Here is a 12,880-nt window from a genome sequence, read left to right as displayed (position 1 = left end):
GATTTTTTGCTTAGTAGTCAATACATGGATCCAGTGCCTACTTTTTCATATGGAACTATAATGTTTTTGAAGGAACAAATGATAAGCAAATTAGAAATTGTCTGTGCCTTCATGGAGTCTGTAGCCCAGCAGGAGAGATCAAAGCCTCCGTCATATCAAACTACCAACAGTATTTTTTTTTAAACTTTTTTTTTACAAGGTTACTTTATTTTATTTTTATTTTTTATATCTGTTTTTAGAGAGAGGGGAAAGGAGAAAGAGAGAGAGAAACATCAATGTGCAGTTGCCTCTCATACGCCCCCAACTGGGGACCTGACGTGCAACCTAGTCATGTGCGATGACTGGGAATCAAACCAGTGACACTTGGTTTGCAGGCCGACGCTCAATCCACTGAGCCACAGCAGCCAGGGCTAACTACCAACAGTTTTAAAGCACCTACAAACAAAACCTGGCCTTCCAGACGTAGAATGCTCTTGATTTGTAGGACTTCTTGCTCATGCGTCCCCCTCCCTGAGACCTCTGGCCCTCCCAGCATACATGTTGGCATCTACTATCCTTCGATGGCACAAGACCTTCACATATAGCAGAGTCGCTTCCTCTAGAAACCCAGACCTCCCCAGGCTTATCTGTGGAGTCAAGCACTGCTGTAATCTGACGCTTCAGTGTGCCCTTTTCCCTGTATTCTCCATTTTTAGCCATGATACCCAAGTCTGAAAGTCTATTTAAGGAAAAATGCAAGCTTATACAAATGTAACTAATGATAATGATCAGGACTTGCATACCTTGAAACAAACTTGAAAAAGGGATTATAAAGTAAGTTTTGTGTTTAAGGTATTGCAGTTGTTTAATTCTCTGGGCTTTCCCTGTGTCTACGTAGGATCTGCCTCTAGAAAATAGGCTGTTAATTGTGGTACGTGCTGTGCAGTCTGAACCAGATGTGTCTTTGGTTTCCATGGCAAAACTATCTTGGTGTGCGTGTGTGTGTGTGTGTGTGTACCAAGTAGATGTTTTAGCATGTATGAATTGAGTCTTTAAGGAGTTGCAGACCACAAGCCTGTGATTTCAGTATGGGAATATTGTAAGTGAAGCTTGTTTATCTTAACAGAACAGTTCAGAGTTTCAAGAGACATTTGCTTTATGTTAACAGCAGTCTAAAGAAAACATCTGAAGTAACTTTGGAAAAAATCTGCCTTCTACTGTAGTAAGAAGGGTCCATTTTAAGTGTAATAAAAGAAAAAGCCAGCAGCTTCATGCTAGGAAGAAGAAACAGTTTTAAAGCTTTCTTCCCAAGAAGAACTGAGTGGCTCCCCTGGGCTCTGTCAGAAGGCTGGGCAGTGGAGGCACACAGCCAGGGGACTGTCCTCCAGTACAGTCTTGACATTGGTGGAGAAAGTTGGAGCGAAAGGACAGAAAGAACAGTCAGCTGCAGCACCTCTCCACACCCTGTTTCTTTATCTGTGAAGATAATGTATGCACACAGTGCATAAAAGGCTATAATTCACTTGGAGAGCTCTGCCTGTGACATACACAGTCTCATGGTTTATGAACAGCAGCAGAGCCCTTTGAGTGGAAATGGCTGTGTATTCCCTCCTGTAGAGCAAAATTCCAAACACGTGAACTCAGAAAGGACACTTACTGGCACTGACAAAGGCTTTTCCTTTGTCATGTGCTTCTTGCTTGTGGTGGTCTAGCAGATACTGTTCTCACAAGTGAAATACCCTCTGCTGGGTGAGCACAGGCTTCGGAGTCATGCATGCCCTGGTTCCTATCAGAAGGTCTAACCCTACATGCTCTGTGGCCTTGGGCAAGGCTAGTAACCTCTTGAACTTCATCCTGTAAAACAGGTCTGTACTCCTCCCTGTGGGATGGGCTTCATATGAAGGCGCAGTCTGTGAGCGGACCTGTGAAGGACCCTTGGGCTTCACTTCTGCTTTGCCCCACTGTGCCTTTGCTCACTCCTTTCCTCCCGCCCTTTTCCTGCCCTTCAAATGGACTCATTTGTCGGTTTTCTTCCTTATGGTTTTCCCCATCCGTGCTAACTCACAGGCAGCTTTTTCCCCTCTTAGCATTTTTTACGTACAGTCATATCATCTGTTGACAGCTTTACTTCCTTCTTTCCTATCTTTATACTCTTTCTGATTTTTAAATCTTATTTTCCTACTTGCACTGACAGGGACCCCCAGTACAACATTGTACACAATGGCGAGAGCAGATACCTGGCCTTATATTTACATATTAAGGTTGATGTTAGCAATAGGTTTTACATAAGTGTCTTTATCCCACTGAAGAAATTCCCATATATTCCTACTCGGCTGAGAGTGTTTATCGTGAATGGGTGTTGAATTCTGTAGAATGCTTTTGCGGCATACGTTGACATGGATCCTGTGGTGTTTATGCTATTAAAATGGTGGATTGCTTTAATTAGTTTTTGAATGTTAGACCAACCTTGCATCACAAGGGTAAACAAACCTTTCTCAGTCATGATATTTTACCGCTTTTTGTATTATTATATTTGATTTGCTAAGATTGTGTTAAGGTTTTTATGTCTATGCTCGTTAGTGACATTAGTCTGAAATGTCTTTTCTCTGTGTTGTCCTTGTCAGATTTTGATAACAGCACAATGCTGGTTTCATGAAACGAATTGGCAAGTTTCCTTTCCTCTGTTTTCTGACAGAGTTTGTGTAGGTTTGGCTCTGTGTTTTCCTGTGTTTCAGTTTTATTTGCAGAAAAAAATATGATGTCTTTATAAATACAGAGATACTCAGATTTTTAAAAGTTCTTCTTGTGTTAATTCTAGCAAGTTGTATACATGTTTGTTTTTAAGGAATTTATTCATCATGTCTTAAGTTTCTACATAATTGTTTGTAATATTTTCTCATTTTTCTTTTACTATACACAGGAGCTATATGATATAAACTCTTTCATTCCTTATACTGAAAATTTGTATGTTTTTTCCCATTTTTTTTTTTAACAGTCTAGCTCAGGGGTTATCAATTTTACTAATCTTTTCAAAGAAGCAAGTTTGACCTTGTTGATTTTATCCATGGTTTGTTTTCTATTTTATTAATTTATGCTTTTCTCTTTATTATCTCTTCTATTTTTCAATCTAATTTGTTATTTTTCAGCTTTCTTAGAATGGAAGCTTAGGTCATTAATTTTAATCCTTTTTTTTTTTTTTTAATGTAAGCCTTTAAGATTTAAAACTTCCTAAGGTTTGCTTTAGCTTTATCCCACAAAGTTTGATATGTTGTTTTTCATTATCATTCTGTTAGAAATATTTTCTAATTCCCCATGTGGTTGTTGTTTTTTTGATTCGTGGGTTATTTATAATTGTGCTGCTTGCATTTCAAGTGTGTGAGGGTTTTTCTAGATACCTTATTGTTATTGATTTCTGGTCGGAGAGCACAATCTGTAAGATTTTAATCCTGTGAAATCTGTTGAGATTTGTTTTATGGATCAACATATCTTGATAATTAGTCTATGTGAACTTGAATGTGGGTCCTGCAGTTGTGAGGTATAGTATTATATAAACATATTAAGCCAAATTACTTATTAGCACTATTGAAATCTTCTATATCATTAATATAGTTTTTGTGTATATTATTATATTAGCTACTGAAAGGAGGGGTTAAAATTTTCACCTATGATTTTGGATTTGTCTATTTCTCCTTTTAGTTCTGTCAATTTTTGCTTTCTGTATTTTGAATTTTTGCTATTGAGGTACATACATGTTTAGAATTGTTTTGTCTTCCTGATAAACTGACCTTTCTGTCATTATGAAATAACTATTTCTGGTAGTACTTCTTGACTTGAAGTCTGTGTCTGATATTAATACAGTTGCTTTTGCTTCCTTTTGCTTATTTTTTGCATAGTTATCTTCTTTCATCTTATGTATATCTTCATATTTCAAAGAAACTTCTTGTAAATTGCTGTTGTAATCTAGTCTGATAATCTTTGCCTATTAATTGGAGTATTTGGTTCATTTACATTTCACATAATTAATAAGCTGATTTTAAGTCTAACATCTTACTATTTGTTGTTTCATTTTATTTATTTGTTTATTTATTATTTATTCTTCTGTTCTCCCTTCCAAATCTTCCTTTGATTTATTGGAATATTTTTTAGTATACCATTCTCTCTTCCATTGGCTTTTTAGCTATAGCTCCTTGTATTCCATTTTAGTTATTAATACACTCTAATACTTCCTTAATACATCATAGTATAGCATGAATTAATATAATACTTTAAGTATAATGTGAAAAGTATATATAATTCTCTTTATACTTTCTACTACTGTCCTTTGTGCTCTTATATGTTTTATTTTTACATATTTTATTAACCCCACAGTACATTGTTATTACTTTGGCTTTTAATGTTCTGTTAACATCTAAAGAATTTAAGAAAAAAAAAGAAAAATTATATTTCATTTTATTTTGTAATTTCCAAATAAAGATAATGGAGAATCATTTCCTCTCCCTCAATAAAAAAAAACAAAAAAGAAAAAGAAAACCCCACGTATTTTTAAATGTCTTCCTTGGAGCAAACCATCAAAGAGACTGTATTCAACCTATATGCAGAGGACCTTGAGAGTCACCATCACCAAGAAAAGAACACTAGGTATATGATACCCAGGCACCTGTGGCTTCCCTGAGGACCCCCCACTTACAGTGCACCCCAGCACGCTTCCATGGGCTCATCACTGCAGCCCTGAGAGGGGTACAGTACGGAAATCCTCTGCCCTTCCTGTAGGTAAAGATACTGAGGTTCAGAGTGATTCAGTGACTTGCCTAAGGACAGACAGCTAACCTCCAGCAGAGTCAGGGCTCGGCCCAGGGCCGCTGACCTTTCTGCACATTCATGCCCAGGCAACAGACGGAGTTCCCCAGTCCCTTCCCTACTTGTCTGAGCCTCCCTCCCCAGAGTCCGGGTACTTGAGGAACATAAATATAGAGAGAAAATCTGTGTGGCATTTAAGAGCACTGGCCCGATTCAGGACAGAACTAAGGTGATACCTGTCTCCGCCCCTCAGTGGCCAGCAAGTATGACTTTGGACAAATTCATAATTTCCCTGAGACTGTCTGCTTATCTATAAAATGTTGAGGCTGGTTTAGCAGGTTATTGTGAGTATCAAATGGGGTGATTTCTATTGTTGCTTAACAAATTGCCACGAATTTAACAGCTTAAAACAACACAAATTATTACCTCACAATTTCTGTGGATCAGAAGTCCAGGGCAACAGGCTCTGTTCAGGATCCCAAACGACTAAACTCGGGATGCTGGCTAGGGCTGCTTTCTCATCTGAGGCTTAGGGCTGGGAGAGCCCCAGCTCATTCAGGTTGTTGCCAGAGCTCGGTTTCTTGTGGTTATAGGACTGAGGTCCCTCTTTTCTTGCTGCCTGTCCACTGGCGGCCATTTCCTGCCACGTGGTCCCCGCCATTGTCCAGTCAGTAGCAGCGCCTCCAGTCTTTCTCATGTTTCCCATCTCTGACTTTGCTGTCGCTGACCTTGAGACCCAGATTCAAAGGGTTCATCTGACAAGGTCAGGCCTACCAGTCAGTCTACCTTCCTTAAAAACATCGGTTCCGTGTATGGTAGCCCAGTGACAGGAATGAAATCCATCATTTTCACAGTCCTGAGGGAGCGGAAACCAAGGGCGCAGAATCTTGGGGGCTCTCTTACCGTTCTGCCTGCTACCCGGTAATGTGTAGGTAGGTTATCCAGCATCAGGCCTGGCACGTGGCGAGCGTTCAGTAAATGTTAATCTCGGTGTCATCATGCCTGGAGGAAGAAAAGAGATTTTTTTTTAAGATAGCAGAGCCAACATTGCTGTCTTTAGTGCACCCCAGTGAACAGGCCCCCAGCTTCAATGGCTTGGCCAGAGCTTCTTAAATTCTAGGCTGCCCTATCCTGTGGTTGGGTCTAGCTGGTGCCGGCACAGCCGGTTTGAAAAGTGGGGGAAAACATCTGTCCTTCAGTTATTTAATTCACATAGACTCAACGTTTACTTTTTTAAAAAAAGCTGGACCCACTAGTTATCTACTTGCTATCTTTTATATAGCTTTAGATACGTCTAGAAGAACAAATCAAATGGTTTTTATAATTCTTTCCAGTCTGATAAATCTATGAGTACATGGAGTGAGTTTTCCATGAATTGCATTGTACCAAGTACAGGTTGATCCTAAAGGCTAAGTAGGTTCTTAGAATAGAATTTAATTTAATTTAATTTGAGAAAACCACCTACTGCAATGGCTGTCACACATTAAATTTATGATATAAATGGAATTACTAAAGAATGTTTGAAAAATATCTTCTCAGTCTGGGAGAAATTCATCATGAACCTCCTAAAATCATATGTCGTTTCCCTTCTTGCCTCGAGGTCAGAAAGATGTTATTTTCTTATTTAGAAGCCTCTCCAAGTGCTGCCAGAGCAGTCCATGATTTCCCATGTGCTGCTCTTCACCATGAATACTTTTATTATTTGTCATCCAATTGTCTTTGCAGAATAACTTTCTCTTTAAATATTTTTTAAAATGGTGTATTCTGGATCATTCCAGTTATTTTTCATTGTTGATACCTTAGTATTCTCAAAGATACTGTTTTCTTCAAACTTCTCATTAGCTGCTTCAATCCAGTCCTCTAAATAACGCAGAAAGAAAGAGTGCTCCTGAATTCGTAAGGCGGTAGATATCCCCACTTGGTTTGTATCCCATCCTACTCCTACTGTGGCCTCAGAGGCTCCTCTCGACCCCTGAGCTGCCAGGGAGCATGGTGTGGAAATCCCAGTTCTAAGAGGGCACTTCACAGCATGGTCTCAGGAGCCCTGAGGCCTGAAAATTCTTGGGGGACTCGGGTTGGGCTGGGAAGGGGCCATCATGAAGTGTAAATTGTTATAATGGGAGCCTACCTACGTGTTTGTTTCTCTAGAAATTAATCACTCACTTGTCCACTCCTTTGTTGGTAGTTCCTTAAGGCAGCTCAAATTATGATTTGTTTCTGTTGCAATTTGGTGGTCAAGTCAGGGAGTCCCTGTGCTTGGTAAGCTGGCCAGAGGGAGCCCCAGCTGAACTGGCTTTGGGATCCTGGTGTCCTGACCCCACTCAGTGTTAGGGAAAACCCTGGTGGGGACTTTGCAACAACCCCTCTCCCTTGCCCTGGACTTACTCCCCTTCCCAACACCCCCTCCCCCATCTCTTCCCTTTATATCTGTATTTCTGACACCAAGGGTTAAGGGGATGACCAGGAAGTTAAGGACTGTGGCCAGCTGTGATCGCATCCCCTGCGCGAGGGGAGCAGCTGCAGCTGAACCCCTCGGCAGGAAGGGTAACAGGCTGCAGGGACAGCACTGGGGGAGTCTGGGCCCCCAGGAAGCTCTGCCATGGGGCCCGTTGGGGTCAGACCCTAGTGACAGAAACTCCAGGCCCAACTGCTGATATGATTCATGGGTTTTTGTTTTGCTTTGAGCTTCCTAGGAATAGTTCCCTTTACAAAAATCCCAACTTCATCTTCCCCTCAGGAGAGAAGAGGGAATTTACCAGGCCCAGGCCAGCAGAGTGTGGTGATCGGGAGTGCCCTGAGGGGACAGGAAAGGAGCCAGTGAGGATGAGCCCAGCTCGGGACTGAGGAAGGTCAGGGTCTCCAAGCCTTCCGCTCACCTGCAGGCCCAGGTTCCTGCATGGGAAGGCTCATCTGTCCCTCCTGGGGTTTAGAAACAGAGAAGCTGTGTAAAGCAAAATGAAGCCAGTAAATAGCATGGCATTTGGGGACCCTTGAACTCAGAGAGAGAATCATTTTGAAAACTGTCTTCAAGGGATTTGGTTTGTTTTTCCTTTCAGAAGACAGAGCAACAGAGATGGGGAGGAATCCAGATCTGCCTGACGTCCAGGCATCCTCTCCAAATTGCGTAGGTCAGAGAGAACATGTTATTTATTAGAACCCCACATCTGTTGCTGTGAAATGATAAGCTCCATTAAAAAGCATGGCCATCAATTAGTGCTAACACAGCCCTCATCCCCGGCTGAGCTGCTCACCGTCAGCACAGGCTGTGCCAGGCACAGCGTGTTTACAGCCCCCTGAGCCTCCGCACTCCCCTCGGGCAGGCCCCGCGGACCTTTCCCAGGCCCTGCGTCTCTGTCCCTGGCCCCCTTTGATTCCCTCCTGTGGCCCCTCCGAGGGCTGTAGTAAGACGGAACCCTCCCCTGTCCATCCTGCTTTCTCAGTGAAAATGAGGCTTAGGGTTTACTGGCTGGTCTCAGTCGTGGACCAGAAGACGCTGCACGTGGAAGGAATGACTGGAAGGTCAGTACATCTGTGTTGAGGACATTCATCCAGCCATGCTGCTGTGAGAGCTCCGGAGCGCTCAAGGTTCCGATGACCCCTCCCGCCTTCGGGGTGTTCGGGGTAGCACGGGCAGCCACTGCTTCGCTTGTGAGTTAGGGTTGTATGTTTTCTTTCTTGGAAAAATCGACATCTCAGAGAGTCACAAAGGGAAGGGTAGAGGAGTCGATTTTGGATTTTTATAAAATGATAAAAAACCAAAGTAGAAACATACACTTATTCATGGAATCAGAGTTGTCTTTGAACTGTTGGAAGAAGACACATGTACGTTAAGTAAGGAAAATGCTAAGAAGAGCAGCCTGGGAGTTAGGAGACCTGGGTCTCACCTGGGCACCATTATTAGCCAGTGAGGTCTTGGGAAAGACATGGTACCTCTTTGGGCCTCAGTACACTCGTCTGAAAGTCCTGGGCTGTTAGCCGGTGATGGCTAAGTTCTAGTTTATATCTGGCATGTTAAGTGAAAACAGTGTTTAAGGTAGCTTAGCACACTTTCATGTTCACATTGAGAAAACTCCACCTCTGTTGCCAGAGGTCAGACACCAACTGAAAACATTGCTAAATGGAAGTAAGTACACTATGTACGTGATGCTTTCCTGTACAACCCGTAGCTGATAATTTATAGAACAGTTCAGTTGTGGAACGTGCACACATATGCCCTGAACACACACCCAGTAAAACAATTCTAGGTGTAATACATTTTCAGATGTCAAGTTAAAACAGCATGTTGGGGATTAGGCTTGACTGTTCAGATGTGCGTGTTGGGTTCTGACAGGTGCCGCCGGGGCTGCTCGGGGCTGTCATGTGTGATGTGAAGTCCAGCCAAGGCAGGAGGGCCAAGTGTTTGTTTCCATCACTTCTCATTAAAGCATGAGTTCTAGAAAGAAAAAGAAAAAGGAAGCATCAGAGGACAATCAGGACCGTCCATTGTGCGTGTCATTAGTGACAAGCAAAGGCCCTGCTTCTGCAGAATGGGATTTTCTCTTGTCTGCTGTCAGATCATTCAGCACAGGGGCCATCTCTGGAAATGAACTAAATCCATGACTTTTCAAATAGGTGCTTTCTAGAGGTAAGCAAAAACAGAAGCAGATTTTGGGGCAGTCACCACTACAGTGATCTGCAAAATCCACAGCCAGTAGCAGAGCTAAGTTGGGTGACCAAGCAGGAATGCATCTAGGAAGGTGAGTGTGACACTGGGGGCCAGTCTCAGGACAGGGAACAAAATAAAGGACCCATAGAGATCATCTAGCATGGCCGAAGATTGAGTGTGGTAGCATTAACTCCTGTGGTGTAAATTAAATGAAATATGGGCATCAAACCCTTAAAATAGTGACTGGCATAGACTTGCCACTCAGCTATCATTTTCATTCCCTGAGAGAACTTGCTCAAGGTCATACAGTCAGTACCAAGATTAGAACCCCATGCCCCGCATCACTGGCCCAGGGCCCAGCCCCGGCTACCTCTGACTGCCTACCTTTACTAGGCCTGTTTCCTGCTCCCTGGATCACAGGGACAGCATTGCAGAGTCAGGGGCTGGAGGCTGGCATTCCTGCACGCCACGCACCCATCCACCTACCATGGAGTGGCTCACTCGGGAGGCTGAGGACCGCTATGGCCATGGGGAAAGCCCGGCATGTTCTAGAACAGAAATAGCTCTTTAGAGTATAAAGACCTGGCACTGAGTACCTGTAAGGGGAGCTAAACATTGCTGTGGCCAAACTTATTACTAGAATCAGTGTGCGAAAGAAGAAAAGGGGTATTGTAATGGAGCAGGCCAAAAGAAAGACCCTGCTCCCCGGCTGCCGCCACACCAGCAGGAAGGCCGCACTCTGACAAGAGAACAGAAAATTCCAGTGACTCCTATCTTCCCAGACAGACCGACCTCTGGCACTTAGTCATGCCTAATGGAAAATGGAAACCAAGAAAGCAGAAGTGAGGCCGGAGTGATCCAGGGTAGTCATTAAACCAGAGTCACCTCTGAGGAGAAAAGCAGTTTGCCCCGTGTACCCTAAGTGGTCAGGGCTGAGTCGCCAGGTAGAGCTGCCATGGGCGTCAGGAGAACAGACTTTAGTAGAGTCGTGATTATAAGAATCAAGTGTAACAGCATTTTCTACAGTTATGTTATTGCTAGTAATTCATTCTGCAAACATCTTAGAGCCATATACACTACATACAGAGTGTGTGCAAAGCACCAAGGGGCACCACAGCACACACACACACACAAGGTGCTGCCCTCCGGGTGCCAAAACTCATCCGCCCCTTCTGAAGAGCACCCCCCCCACACACACAAAGCCTGCTGGCTGGTTTGGGGGATGGTTCATCACTGGTTGAAAGTCCATCTAACAGCCGGACCGTCCACGGCATTCCCTACTCAGCCCACCGGGTACCAGCCAGAATTGCAAAGCAGGACGTGCTGTAGCTCTTCTAAAAATTAAAATCAAAATTCAGAAAACCAAACATTTCCACTACTGATCATTTTAGGGACCAGGTAATCCTAAACTGTTGTTTTTCCAGTTGTCCAAAATAATGAAATTTATGGGAATGTATATGATAATGGACCACCCAGCCCCTCCTGATCACCTTGTAGGTGGTAATGACAATGTGTTGAGTACTTAGCCTGCACCGGCATAGCTGTAAATGCTTTATATGTTCTCCCTCCTGTAATTCCCATAACCACCCCATGGAATAGGTACTGCATTCCACCCATTTAACAGATTGTGAAACTGAGCCCCCCACCACATGAAGTGACTTGTCCAAGGTCACAGAGTAACTTAGCACAGGAACTGAAAATATATATCAGTTTTCTAAATTTTAGACTGGCATTCTGCTGTCATAACACCCTGCCTCTCTTCCCCAGATTGATTGCCTGAATCACCCCAAATTCACCAGGCAGCTGAGCTCAGCTGTCTGTTTAGAACTGGAGTCTCTAGCTCTCTGCCTTGGTTGACACTCGGTGTGGCTTTGTAGTGATGGAAACTTTGATTAGGTTCTTCCCAGATCACCAGCACTTTTCCCATTTATTTATCCTTTTATTAAGCATATGTTTTTTGAATTCAAAGTAGCTATTAGGCACCATATCAAGTGAGGTCTCGGACATAGTCCCACCTTTGCTGAACTAGAGGAGGGATGAAAACTCTGTATAAAGAACTCCCTTTATTAAGGCAGCAGTCTGTGCGCAGTGCAGGTGGGACGCAGTAGGGGTCCTGGGGAAAGGAGAGGATGTCTGTTTCCTGGGATCAAGGAAGCTGACATTGGAGGGTTAGGGTAGGATCTGATGTGCAGAGAGGAGGAGACTCCTGCCAGAGGGCTAGGGTGCCTTGCAGCCGGGAAGCAGGGGGTCCCAGGCCAGGCTACCCTGAGGGGGGGAACAGTAGCTGAGGCAGGAAAACAGGAAAGAAGAGGCAGGTGAGCCGAGTCCTGCAGAGCAGAGGGAACGTGCTCTGGAATCAAACCAGCCAGAATTAAAACCCTGGTTCTGCCCCTTTCTGTGGTGCTCTGTTACCTCTGTGGACATTGGTTTTCTCATCTGTACAGAAGGGTTAACAGCCCTCCTTCACAGGGGACTGTGAGTGTCAGATGCGAAAATGATCGTAAAATGCCTGGCATGTTGTTGGTATTCAAGTAATGCCAGCTATTGTTATTAACTGCCACGCTAAGACATTCTGTCTTTTTTTATGTAGGCAATACATTTTTTTTTAAATGAACAAATTATTATTGATATAATGTCCCACCTGATGAAGATACATAAATCATAATAGGTCCTGTTGGCCTTGGAAACATTAGGAGCGGCAGGAAGGACTAGGTTCTGTGGTCGCACTGTGGCACTCACGGAGGGCTGTCCTGGCGCTTTTGCCCGGTATTTGCCACCTCAATGCCCTGGGCTTTAAAGAGCTCACTCTTGTGCTCCAGAGCGAGGGTTGCCGGTCTGAGCAGTTAGGAACCCCAGATGTCCAGTTATATTTGAATTTCAGATAAATAATAATTTCATGTAAGCATATCCCATGCAGTGTTCAGGACACACTTACACTAAAACGTTATTTGTTGTTTGTCTGTCTGATTAGTTGCGGAAGGGAGCCTTTCCTAGGCTTCCCTCTCGGGCAATAAAGGCCCCGCGCAGCAGACCGTGGCCGTGCCTTTACCTCACTCCCTGGTAGAAACGGTACATGCTGACGGGTGCCCTTGTGTGTGTCTGGGGGTGAGGGGAAGGACAGGATGTCTTGTACCAGGCTTCACATATCCCTCGCCCTCTTTCTGCAGAACATTCAGACAGTTGGCAGGTGGAGAACGCCTTTGTGGTCTGATAACTTGTGTCATGGAATGAGAGCAGGGTTTGTTCCCGGAACTTGAACTGTCCCTGTGGTGTGAGTGACTTGAGATGGCCACAGCAGGCTTGACAGTCGCTGACCAAAAGCTCCCTGCTCTGCTGAGTCTGAGGATCACAGAGTGGGAGCCGGACAGACACTCCGGCAGCCTCACTATGGAAGTGGAACAAAGAAGATCCAGAGAAGGAAAGTGCTGTGGCCGAGGTCACACAGCTTTTCAGAATTCG

The 12,880-nt window shown here is 43.9% G+C and overlaps 1 protein-coding gene across 2 annotated transcripts in view; it reads left to right on the top strand.

Moving 5' to 3' along the window:
- Positions 1 to 12,880, top strand: part of BABAM2 (BRISC and BRCA1 A complex member 2) — a 340,273-nt gene that overhangs the window by 309,631 nt on the left and 17,762 nt on the right. The gene's annotated exons all lie outside the window — the stretch shown is intronic.

This window comes from Furipterus horrens, unplaced genomic scaffold (assembly GCF_987537825.1).
Source record: "Furipterus horrens unplaced genomic scaffold, mFurHor1.1.pri manual_scaffold_6, whole genome shotgun sequence".
NCBI classification, from domain to species: Eukaryota; Metazoa; Chordata; class Mammalia; order Chiroptera; family Furipteridae; genus Furipterus; species Furipterus horrens.
Note: the sequence above shows the minus strand (reverse complement) of the source record. Positions and strands in the feature narration are given on the sequence as shown.